Source organism: Cavia porcellus, unplaced genomic scaffold, assembly GCF_034190915.1.
Source record: "Cavia porcellus strain 051 isolate PalLab524CR breed Dunkin Hartley unplaced genomic scaffold, mCavPor4.1 scaffold_18, whole genome shotgun sequence".
NCBI lineage: Eukaryota > Metazoa > Chordata > Mammalia > Rodentia > Caviidae > Cavia > Cavia porcellus.
In genome coordinates this window covers 2,335,846-2,348,788 of record NW_026947501.1, presented here as the reverse complement: position 1 = coordinate 2,348,788, position 12,943 = coordinate 2,335,846, and positions in this window count along the sequence as shown.

The window sequence follows — 12,943 nt, the reverse complement described above, 5'->3', positions numbered from 1 at the left end:
CCTAACCCTAACGCTAAACCTAATCTCTAACCCTAAAAGTAACCCTAAATATAAACCTCACCATAACTTAACCATAAAACTAACCCTAACCCTAACAATAACCCTAACCTCTAACCCTAATCATAACCCTAACCCTAACCTTAACCCTAATCTCTAAACCTAACCGTAACCCTAAACCTAAACCTAACCGTAACCCTAATCCTAACCCTAACCCTAACCATAATCCTAACCCCTAATCCTAACCCCTAACCTTAAGCCATAACCCTATGCCTAACCCCTAACATTAAGCCCTAACACTAATACTAACAATAACCCTAAACCTAACCCAACCCTAATGGCAACCCTAACCCCAAACCTAATTCTAACCCTCTAATCCTAAAACTAACCCTGACCCTAATGGTAACCCTAACCACAAACCTAACCCTAAGCCTCTAACCCTAACCCTAACTCTAAACGAAACATTAACACTAAAACTAACCACTAACCTTAACTTTAACTCTAACCCTAATCATAAACCTAACCCTAACTCCTAACTGTAACTGTAACTCTAACCATAACCCTTAACCTAACCCTAACCCTAACCCAAATCCCTAAACCTAACTCTAACCCTAACCCTAACACTAAACCTAAGCCTAACCACAACCGTAATCCTAAACCTAACACTAAGCCTAAGCCTAACCACTAACCCTAACCCTAACCCTAAACCTAACAGTAACCCTAACCCTACACATAACCCTAACCCCTCACCCTGAGCCCCAACGCTAAGCTCTAACTCTAACACTAACCATAACCCTAACCCTAACCTCAACCCCTAACCCTAACCCTAACTTTTACCCTACCCCAAATCCCTAACCCTAACTCTAACCCTAACCCTAACCCAAAGCCCCAAACCTAAAAATAACCCTATCACTAAATCTAACCCTAACCTGTATCCATAAACCGAAACCTAACGCTAACGCTAACCCTAATTCTAACCCTCTAATCCTAAACCTGACCCTAACCCTAACCCTAACTGTCACCCTAACCCTTAACCCTAACACTAACCCTAACACTAACCGTAACCCTAACCCCTAAACCTAACCCTAATCCCTAAGCCATACACTAAACCTAACCCTAACCCTAACCCTAACCGTCACTGTAATCATGGCCCTAACCATAACTGTAACCCTAACCTTAACACTAACAGTAACCTTAACCCCTAACCCTAACCATAAGCATAACCATAACCCTATCTCTAAACCTAACACTAACCTCTAAACATAAAGTTAACCCTAACACTAACCATAACCCTCTAACCCTAACACTAACACTAACCCTACCCACTAACCCTAAACCCTCAACCCTAACATTAAACACTAACCCTAAACCTAACCCTAACCCAAACCATAAAACTAACCCTAACACTAATCCTAACCCTAACCTCTGACCCTAAACCTAAGCATAACCCTAACCTCTAACCCTAACAATAACCCTAATCGTAAAACTAAGCGCAACCCTAACCCTGACGCTAAACTCTAACACTAACCCTAAACCTAACCCTAACCCTAAAATAACCCTAATGCTAACCATAACCTTAACCCTGTCTAGCTCTAACACTAAACCTAATCCTAAACCCTAAGCCCTAACCCTAAACCGTAACCCTAATATTAACCCTAATCCTAAACCTAACCCTAACCCTGAACCGTAATGCTAACCTTAATCGTAACCCTAAAATGAACCCAATATTTACCTTGGCCATAAGCCTAACCCTAACATAACCCTAACCCTAACTCTAACCCTAAACTTAAAGCTAACCATAACCCTAACCTCTAACCCTAAACCTAACCCTAACCCTCTAAAACTAACCCTAACCCTAACCTCTAAACCTAACAGTAACCCTAACCCTAACCCTAAATCTACCCGTAACCCTCAACCTAAACTCTAACCCTAACCCTAACCTTAAGCCTAAATGTAATCCTATGATAACACTACCCTTAAGCCCAACCCTAACCCTAATCCTCTAACCCTAAAACTAACCCTAACCCTAATGATAACCCGAACCGTAAACATAACCCTAACCCTCTAACACTAACCCTAACCCTAACTCTAACCCTAAAGCTAACACTAAAACTAACAAATAACCTTAACCCTAACCCTAACCCTAACTCTCACCCTACGATTCCCCTAACCCTAACTCTAACATAAACCCTGGCTAGCTCTAACCCTAACCCTAATCATAACCACTACCCTTATCCCTAACACATAACCTTAACATTAACCCTAACCTTAAACCTAACCCTAAACCTAACACTAACCCTAACCCTAACAGTAACCTGAAACTTAACTCTTACCCTAACCTTAACCCTCACCATAACCATAAATTCTAACCTAAACCTAACCCTAACCCTCTAACCCTAAACCTAACCCTAATCCTAACCCTAACCCTAACCCTAAGCATAACACTAACACTAAACATCATCTCTAACCCTAAAGGTAACCCTAAATCTAAACCTCACCATAACCATAACCATAAACCTAACCCTAACCCTAACAATAACAGTAAGCTCTAAACCTAACCGTAACCCTAACCCTAACCTTAACCCTAATCTCTAAACCTAACGGTAACCCTAACCCTAAACCTAACCATAACCCTAATCCTAACCCTAACCATAATCCTAGCCCCTAATCCTAACTCCTAACCTTAAGCCATAACCCTAAGCCTAACCCCTAACGTTAATCCCTAACAGTAATACTAACACTAACCCTAAACCTAACCCAAACCCTAATTGCAACCCTAACCCCAAACCTAAATCTAACTCTCTAACACTAAAACTAACCCTAACACTAATGGTAACTCTAACTCCAAACCTAACCCTAACCCTCTAACCCTAACCCTAACACTAACTCTAATCCTAACCCTAACACTAAAACTAAGGACTAACATTAACCTTAACTCAAACCCTAATCATAAACCTAACCCTAACTCCTAACTGGAACTGTAACTCTAACCATAAACCTTAAACTAACCCTAACCCTAACACAAATCCCTAAAACTAACTCTAACCCTAACCCTAACACTGAACCTAAGCCTAACCCTAACCGTAATCCTAACCCTAACACTAACCCTAAGCCTAACACCTACCCCTAAATTAACCGTAAACCTAAGCCTAAACATGTGCCTACCCATAACTCTAAAACCTCACCCTGAGCCCCAACCCTAAGCCCTAACCCTAACACTAACCCTAACCCTAACCTCAACCCCTAATCCTAACCCTAAACCTAACTTTAACCCTACCTCAAATCCCTAACCCTAACTCTAACCCTAACCCTAAACGTAACTATAACCCTAACCCTAACCCTAACACTAACCCTAACCCTAACCCTAAGCCCCAAACCTAAAAATTACCCTATCATTAAACCTAACCCTAACCTCTAACCATAAACCGAAACCTAACACTAATGCTAACCCTAACCCTAACTCTCTAAAGCTAACCCTGACCCTAACTGTAAACCTAACCCTTAACCCTAACACTAACTTTAACCCTAACCCCTAAACTTAACCCTAATCCTTAAGCCATACACTAAACCTAACCCTAACCCTAACCATCACCCTAATCATAGCCCTAACCATAACCGTAACCCTAACACTAACACTAACCGTAACACTAACGCCAAACCCTAACCATAAGCATAACCATAAATCTATCTCTAAACCTAATCCTAAGCTCTAAACATAAACTTAAACCTAACTCTAACCCTAACACTAACACTACCACTAACCCTAAACCCTAAACCCTAACATTAAACACTAACCCTAAACCTAACACCAACCCGAATCACAAAACTAACACTAACCCTAATCCTAACCCTAACGTCTGACCCTAAATCTAAGGATAACCCTAAGCTCTAACCCTAACAATAACCCTAACCGTAACACTAAGCGTAACTCTAACCCTGATGCTAAACTCAAACCCTAACCCTAAACCTAACCCTAACCCTATGATAACCCTAACCTTAACCATGAACATAACCCTGTCTAGCTCTAACACTAAACCTAATCCTAAACCTTAAGCCCTAACCCTAAACCGTAACCCTAATATTAACCGTAACATGAAAGCTAACCCTAACCCTAACCGCAACCCTAATTGTAACCCTAAAACGAACCCTAAATTTAGCTTCTCCCTAACCCGTAAGCCTAACCGTAACCTATCCCTAACCCTAACTCTAACCCTAAACTTAACGCTAAACATTAACCTAACGTGTAACCCTAACCTGTAACCCTAAACATAACCCCAAACCTCTAGGCCTTACCCTAATCCTTAACCCGAACCCTAACCAGAACCCTAATCCTAAACCTGACCCTAACCCTAAACCTTAACTCTAACGCTAACCCTAACATTACCCTAAGCAAAACCCTAACGCTAACCCTAACCCTAACCTTAATGCTAACCCTACCCATAAACCTAACCCCTAACCCTGAGCCCTAACACTAAGCCCTAACACTAAACTTAATCCTAACTATAACCATAACCCTAACCACAACACGTAACCCTAAACCTAACCCTAACCTTAACACTAATCCGAATCAATAACCCTAAATCTAAACCTAACACTAACCATAACCATAACCCTAAACCTAACGATAACACTAACCCTAACCCGAGCACGAACCTGAACCCTAAACCCAAACCCTAACGATAACGCTATCGCTAACACTAATCGTAAACCTAAACATAATGCTAACCCTAACACTAACCCTAATACTCTAACCCTAAACCTAACCCTAACCCTAACCCTAAACCTAATCCTAATGCTAACCCTAACCATAACACTAAGTCGAATGCTATCCCAACCCTAAGACTAACCCCTAACTCTAACACTCAACCTAACCCTAAACCTAACCCAAACCATAACCCCTAACCATAACAGGCGCCCTAAGAATAACCCTAACCCAGAACCCTAAAACTAACCCTAACACTACCTAAACCCTAACCTCTAAACCTAACCCTAATCCCTAAACCTAACACTAAACCTAACCCTAACCCTCACCATCACCCTAATCATAACCCCAACCATAACCGTAACCCTAACCCTTACACTAACCATAACACTAATGCCTAAATTTAACCATAACCATAACCATAACCCTATCTCAAACCCTAACCCTAAATTCTAAACCTAACCTTAACATTAACACTAAACCTAACTCTCTAACCCTAATGGTACCCCTAACCTAACCATAACACTAACCCTAACCTCTAACCCCTAAACCTAACCCCTAACTGGAAGCACTAACCCTAAGCCTAACCCAAACCCAATCCCTTAAATTTAACCCTAACACTAATCGTAACCCTAACCTGAACCCTAACCTCTGACCCTAGCCCTAAACCTAACCCTAACCTCCAACCCTAACAAAAACCATAACCCTAGCATGAAGCCTAACCCTAATCATGATGCTAAACTATAACCAAAAACCTAACCCTAACCCAAACACTCTCTAGCTATAACCCTAATCCTAATCCTAACCACTAACACCTATCCCTAAACCGTAAACTTAACATTAACCCTAAACTTAACCCTAACCCTAACCATAACCCTAACCCTAATCGTATCCCTAAAACAAACCCTAAATTTACCCTCACCCTAACCCCTAACCCTAACCCTAACTCTACACCTAACCCTCACCCCAAACTCTAACCCTATCCAGAATGCTAAGCATAAACCTAATCCTACAATAATCCTACCCTTAACCCTAACCCTAACCCTAACCCTAACCCTGTCTAGATCTAACCCTAACCCGAATCCTAACCCCTAACACCTAACCCTAACCTGTAACACTAACATTAACCCTAATCTTAACCCGAACACTAAAACTAACTTTAAACGACACCCTAACCGTAACTGTAACCCAAAACAGAACCATAATTTTACCCTCACCCTACCCCCTAACACTAACACTAACCATAACCCCAACCCAAACCATAACACTAACCCTAATCCTAACACTAACAATAATCCTAATCTTAACTCTAATCCCTAACACTAACCCTAAAACTAACCCTAACCACTAACCAGAACCCCTAACCCTAAACCAAAACATAACCCTAATATTAAACCTGACCCTAACCATAAACCCTAACTTAACGCTAACACTAACTTTACCCCAACCATAACCCTAACACTAAACCTAAACCTAACCCTAACCCTAAACCTAAACCTACCCATAAACCTAACCCCTAACCCTGAGACCTAACACTAAGCCTTAACCGTAAACTTAATCCTAACCATAACCGTAACCCTAACCACAACACCTAACCCTAACCCTAACCCTAACCTTAACCCTAACTCAAATCAGTAATGTTAAATCTAAACCTAACCATAAACATAACCATAACACTAAACCTAACGATAACCCTAACCCTAACACTAACCCGAACCCTAAACCCTAACCCTAACCTTAACCCTAACTCAAATCAGTAATGTTAAATCTAAACCTAACCATAAACATAACCATAACACTAAACCTAACGATAACCCTAACCCTAACACTAACCCGAACCCTAAACCCTAACCCTAACGATAACCCTATCACTAACACTAACCCTAACCTCTAATCCTAAACCTGAACGTAATGCTAACCCTAACACTAACCTTAACACTCTAACCCCAAACCTAACACTAACCCTAAACCTAACCCTAACACTAACCCTAACACTAACACTAACCCTCGAACCCTAAACCTAACCCTAAACCTAACCCTAAACCTAATCCTAATGCTAACCTTAACCCTAACCCTAACCATAACCATAACCCTAAGACGAATGCCATCCCAACCCTAACACTAAACTCTAACCCTAACACTCACCCTAAACCTAAACCTAAACCTAAACCTAACTCAAACCCTAACCCCTAACCATAACAGGAGCCCTAAGCCTAACCCTAACCCATAACCCTAAAACTAACCCTAACACTACCTAAACCCTAACCTCTAAACCGAATCCTATTCCCTAAACCTAACACTAAACCTAACCCTAATACTCACCATCACCCTAATCATAACCCTAACAATAACCGTTACCCTCACCCTTACACTAACCGTAACCCTAACCCCTAAACATAACCATAACCATAATCATAACCCTATCTCTAACCCTAACCCTAACCTCTAAACCTAACTTTAATACTAACACGAAACCTAACTCTCTAACCCTAATGGGTACCCTAACCTAACCCTAACACTAACCATAACCGCTAACCCTAAACCTAACCCCTAACTGTAAGCACTAACCCTAAACCTAACCCGAACCCAAACACATAAAACTAACCCTAACCCTAATTGTAACCCTAACCTGAACCCTAACCTCTGACCCTAAACCTAAACCTAAACCTAACCCTAACCTCTAACCCTGACAAAAACCCTAACACTAGCATGAAGCCTAACCCTAATCATGATGCTAAACTGTAACCCTAACCCTAACCGAAAACCTCTCTAGCTATAACCCTAATCCTAATCCTAACCACTAACCCCTATCCCTAACCCGTAAACTTAACATTACCCTAAACTTAACCCTAACCCTAACCATAACACTAACCGTAATCGTATCCCTAAAACAAGCCCTAAATTTACCCTCACCCTAACCCCTAACCCTAACCCTAACCCTAAATGGAACCCTAACTCTAACCTGACCTTAACCCTAACCATAACCATAACCTCTAAACCTAAACCTAACCCTAACCCTAACCCTAAACTTAACCCTAAACATAACGCTAAACTTAATCTCTAACCCTGAACATAACCCTAAATCTAAACCTAACACTAAACTAACTTTAACCCTAAACCTAACCCTAACCTCTAACCTTAAGAGTAACCCTAACCCTAACTGTAACCCTAAACTCTAAACCTAACTGTAACCCTCAACCTAAAACTAACCCTAACCCTAATCTGAAACCTAACCCTAACCACAATCCTAACCCCTAATTCTAACCACTAACGTTAAGCCATAACCCTAAGCCTAACACCTAACATTAAGCCATAACACTAATACTAACACTAACCGTAAACCTAACCCAAACCCTAATTGTAACCTTAATCCCAAACCTAAACCTAACTCTCTAACCCTAATGCTAACCCTAAAAAAAAACTAACCACTAACCTTAACCTTAACCCTAACCCTAATCGTAAACCTAACTCTAACCCCTAACTGTAACCATAACTCTAACCATAACCCTAACCCTAACCCTAACCCTAACCCTAACCCAAATCACTAAACCTAACTCTAACACTAACCCTAACACTAACACTAAGACTAACCCTAACCGAAATCCTAACCCTAACCGTAAATCTAACCCTAAACCTAGCCCAAATACCTAACCCTAACTCTAACCCTAACACTAACTGTAACTATATCCCTAACCTAACCCTAACACCAACCCTAACCCAAACCCTAAGCCTCAAACCAAAAAATAACCCTATCACTAACCCTAACCCTAAGCTCTAACCATTAACCGAAACCTAACGCTAACCCTAACCCTTAACCTAACCCTCTAACCCTAACCCTAACACTAACACTAACACTAACCGTAACCCTTAACCCTAACACTAACCCCAACATTAACAGTAACCCTAACCCCTAAAACTAACCCTAATGCCTAAGCCTAACACTAAACCTAACCCTAACCCTAACCGTCAACCTAATCATAGCCATAACCATTAGCGTACCATAACCCTAACACAAAACATAACCCTAACCCCTAAACGTAACCATAAGAATAACCATAACCATATCTGTAAACCTAACCCTAAACTCTAAGCATAAATTTAACCTAACAATCACCCTAACACTCTAACCCTAACCCTAATCCTAACCTTGACCATAACCCTAACAGTAACCCTAAAGACTAACCCTAAACCCTAACCCCAACCGTAAACACTAACTCTAAACCTAACCCTAACCCGAACCCTAAAACAAACACTAACCCTAACCTAAACCTAACCCTAACATCTGACCCTAACCCTAAGCATAACCTTAACCTCTAACCCTAATAATAACCCTAAACCAAACACTAAGCATAACCCTATCCCTGATTCTCAACTCTAACCCTAACACTAACCCTAACCCTAACCCTAAACATAACCCTGTCTTACTCTAACCCTAAACCTAATCCTAAACCCTAAGCTCTAATCCTATCCCGTAACTCTAACATTAACTGTAACCTTAACCCTAACCCTAACCGTAACTGCAACCCTAATCGTAACCCTAAAAGGAACCCTAAATTTAGCTTCACCCTTACCCGTAAGCCGAACCCTAACCTATCCCTAACCCTAACTTTAACCCTAAACTTAACGCTAACAATAACCCTAACCTGTAACCCTAAACCTAACCCCAACCCTCGAGACCTAACCCTAACCGTAACACTAAAACTAATGCTAACACTAATCTCTAACCCCAAACGTAACTCCAAATCTAAACCTTACCGTAACTCTAACCCTAACACTAACACAAACCCCAACTGTTACCCTAACCCTAACTCTAACCCTAACACTAACACTAACACTAACACTAACACTAACCCTAAACCTAATCTATAAACGTAACTGTAACCCTAAACCTAAAACTAATGATATGCCTAACGCTAACCCTAACCCTAACCATAAACCTAACCCCTAAATAACCACTAACCTTAATCCATATCCCTAAGCCTAACCCCTAACCTTAAGCCCTAACACTAATACTAACCCTAACCCTAAACACTAACCCTGACTGTACCCCTAAATCTAAACCTAACCATAACCCTGACCCTAAATCTTACAAAAATCATAACTCTAACCCTAGCCCTAACACTAACAATAACCCTGAACTCTAACCCTAACACTAACCCAAACAATTACCCTAAACTCTAATGCTAACTCTAACCCTAACCCTCACTCTAACCGTAACACTAACACTAAACTCAAACCCTAACCGTAACACTAACACTAACCATAACCCTAACCCTAAACCTAACCCTAACATCTAACACTGATACTAAGCCTAACCCTAAACTTAATCGTAACCCTAACCCTAACCTCTAACCCTAAAAATAACCCTAACTCTAACTCTAGCCCTAATCATCACCCTAAACTCTAAGCCTACGATAACCCTAACCTTAACCCTAACCCTAAACCTAAGCCTGTCTAGCTCTAATCCAAGCCCTAATCCTAACCCCTAACCCCCAACACTAACCCGTAACTCTAGCATTAATCCTAACCTTAACCCTGTCCCTAACACTAACCCTAACCCTAAACTATAATCCTAACAATAACCCTAACCCTAACACTAACCCTAACCCTAAACCTAATCTCTAACCCTAACCCTAAGCCTAACCGTAACCCTAGGATAACCCTGCCCTTAACCCTAAACCTAAGCCTAACCTTGTCTAGGTCTAAGCCTAACCTGAATAATAACCCCTAACCCCTAACAGTAAACTGTAACACTAACATTAACCCTAACCTTAAAGCTAACACTAATAGTAAACCTAAACCTAACTTATCCGCAACCCTAACCCCAACTGTAACACGAAACACAACCCTAACGTTACCCTCACACTAACACCTAACCATAACACTAACCCTAACTCCTATCCCAAACTAAATCCTAACACTAACACTAATCATAACCCTAATCCTTAACCCTAACCCGAACCAGAACCCTAACCATAACCATAACCACTAACCCTAACCCCTAACCCTAACCATAACCATAACCCTAATCCTAAACCTGAATCTAACCATAAACCCTAACCCTAACGTTAACCCTGACTTTACCCTAACCATAATCATAACACTAACCCTAATCCCTAATCTTAACCCTAACCCAAATATTAAGACTAACCCTAACCTCTAACACTAAATAAACACTACCGCTTTCCCTAAACTCTAACTCTAAGCCTAACCCTAATCCTAAACCTAACTGTAAACATAACAATAACCCTAATATCTAATCCAAACCCTATACCTAACACTAACCCTAAAACTAACCCTACGATAAACCTAAACTTAATTCTAACTCTAAACCTAACCCTGTCTAGCTCTAACACTAACTCTAATGCTAACCCCTAACCCATATCCCCAACCCATAATCCTAACATTAACCCTAAGCTTAACGCTAAACCTAAACCTAACACTAACCCTAACCCTAAAATTAACCTTAACCATAACCCTAAACCTAAATGTAATCCTAAACAGTACCCTAACATAACCCTAACCCTAAACCCTAACCCAAACCCTAACCCTAAAACAAATATTAACACTAACCCTGACCTCTAACACTAACTAGAACACTACCGCTATCCCTAAACTCTAACTCTAAGCCTAACCCTAATCCTAACCCTAACCGTAAACATAACAATAACCCTAATATTTAACCCTAACCCTAAACCTAACCCTAACCCTAAAACTAACCCTAGGAAAAACATCAACTTAATCCTAACCCTAACCCTAACCCTGTCTAGCTCTAACCCTAACTCTAATGCTAACACCTGACCCATATCCCTAACCCATAATTCTAATATTAACCCTAAGCTTAACCCTAAACCTAAACCTAATACTAACCCCAACCCTAAAATTAACCTTAACCGTAACCCTAACCCTAAATGTAACCCTAAACAGAACCCTAATGTAACGCTCACCCTAACCCCTAACCCTAACCCTAACCCTAACTCAAATATTAACACTAACCCTGACCTCTAACACTAACTAGAACACTACTGCTTTCCCTAAACTCTAACTCTAAGCCTAACCCTAATCCTAACCATAACCTTATACATAACAATAACCCTAATATCTAACCATAACCCTAATGCTAACCCTAAAACAAATCCTACGATAAACCTAAACTTAATCCTAACCTTAAACCTAACCTTGTCTATCTCTAACGCTAACTCTAATGCTAACCCCTAACCCATATCCCTAACCGGTAATCCTAAAATTAATCCTATGCTTAACCCTAAACCTAACACTAACGCTAACCTTAACGTTAACCTTAACCTTAACCCTAACCCGAAATGTAACCCTAAACAGAACACTAATGTAACCCTCACACTAACCCCTAACCCTAACACTAACCCTAACCCTAATCCGAAAAATAACCCTAACCCATAACTGTAACCGTAACCAAAACCATAATGCTAAGCCTAACTCTAACCCTAACCCAAAACCCTAACCCTAAATCTGACCCTAAACCAAATCCCTAACCCTAACTCTAACCCTAATCCTAACCCTAACTGTAATCCTAACCCTAAACTTAACCCTAACCCTAAACATAACCCTAACTGTAACCTTAACCCTAAACCTAATCCCTAACAATAACCTGAACTTTAACCCTAAACCTCTGAACCTAATGCTAATGCAAACCGTAACCCTAAAACTAACCTCTGAACCTAAACCTAACCCTATTGCTAAAACTACCCCAACACTAACCCTAACCCTAAACCTAATCCTAAGTCTAACCCCTAACCAAAACCCTAACCATAACCCTAACACTAAACCTAACATTAACCCTAATCCCTAACTCTAACCCTAACCCTAACACTAACACTAACCCTAAGCCAAAACCTAACCCTAACCCTGACCTCTAACCCTAACACTAACCCTATAAAGTACTCTAAACTCTAACACTAACCCTAATCCTAACCCTCACCCTATCCTTAACTCTAACCCTTAACTTAGCCCTAACCTGAACCCTAACCTCTAAACCTAAAAATAACCCTAACCCTAACCCTAACTCTACCCCTAACCCTCACCCCATACTCTAACCCTAACCGGAACGCTAAGCATAAACCTAAGTCTACAATAATCCTACCTTTAACCCTAACCCTAACCCTGTCTAGATCTAAACCTAACCCGAATCCTAACCCCTAACACCTAACCCTAACCTGTAACCCTAACATTAACCCAATCCATAACCCGAACACTAACCATAAAACT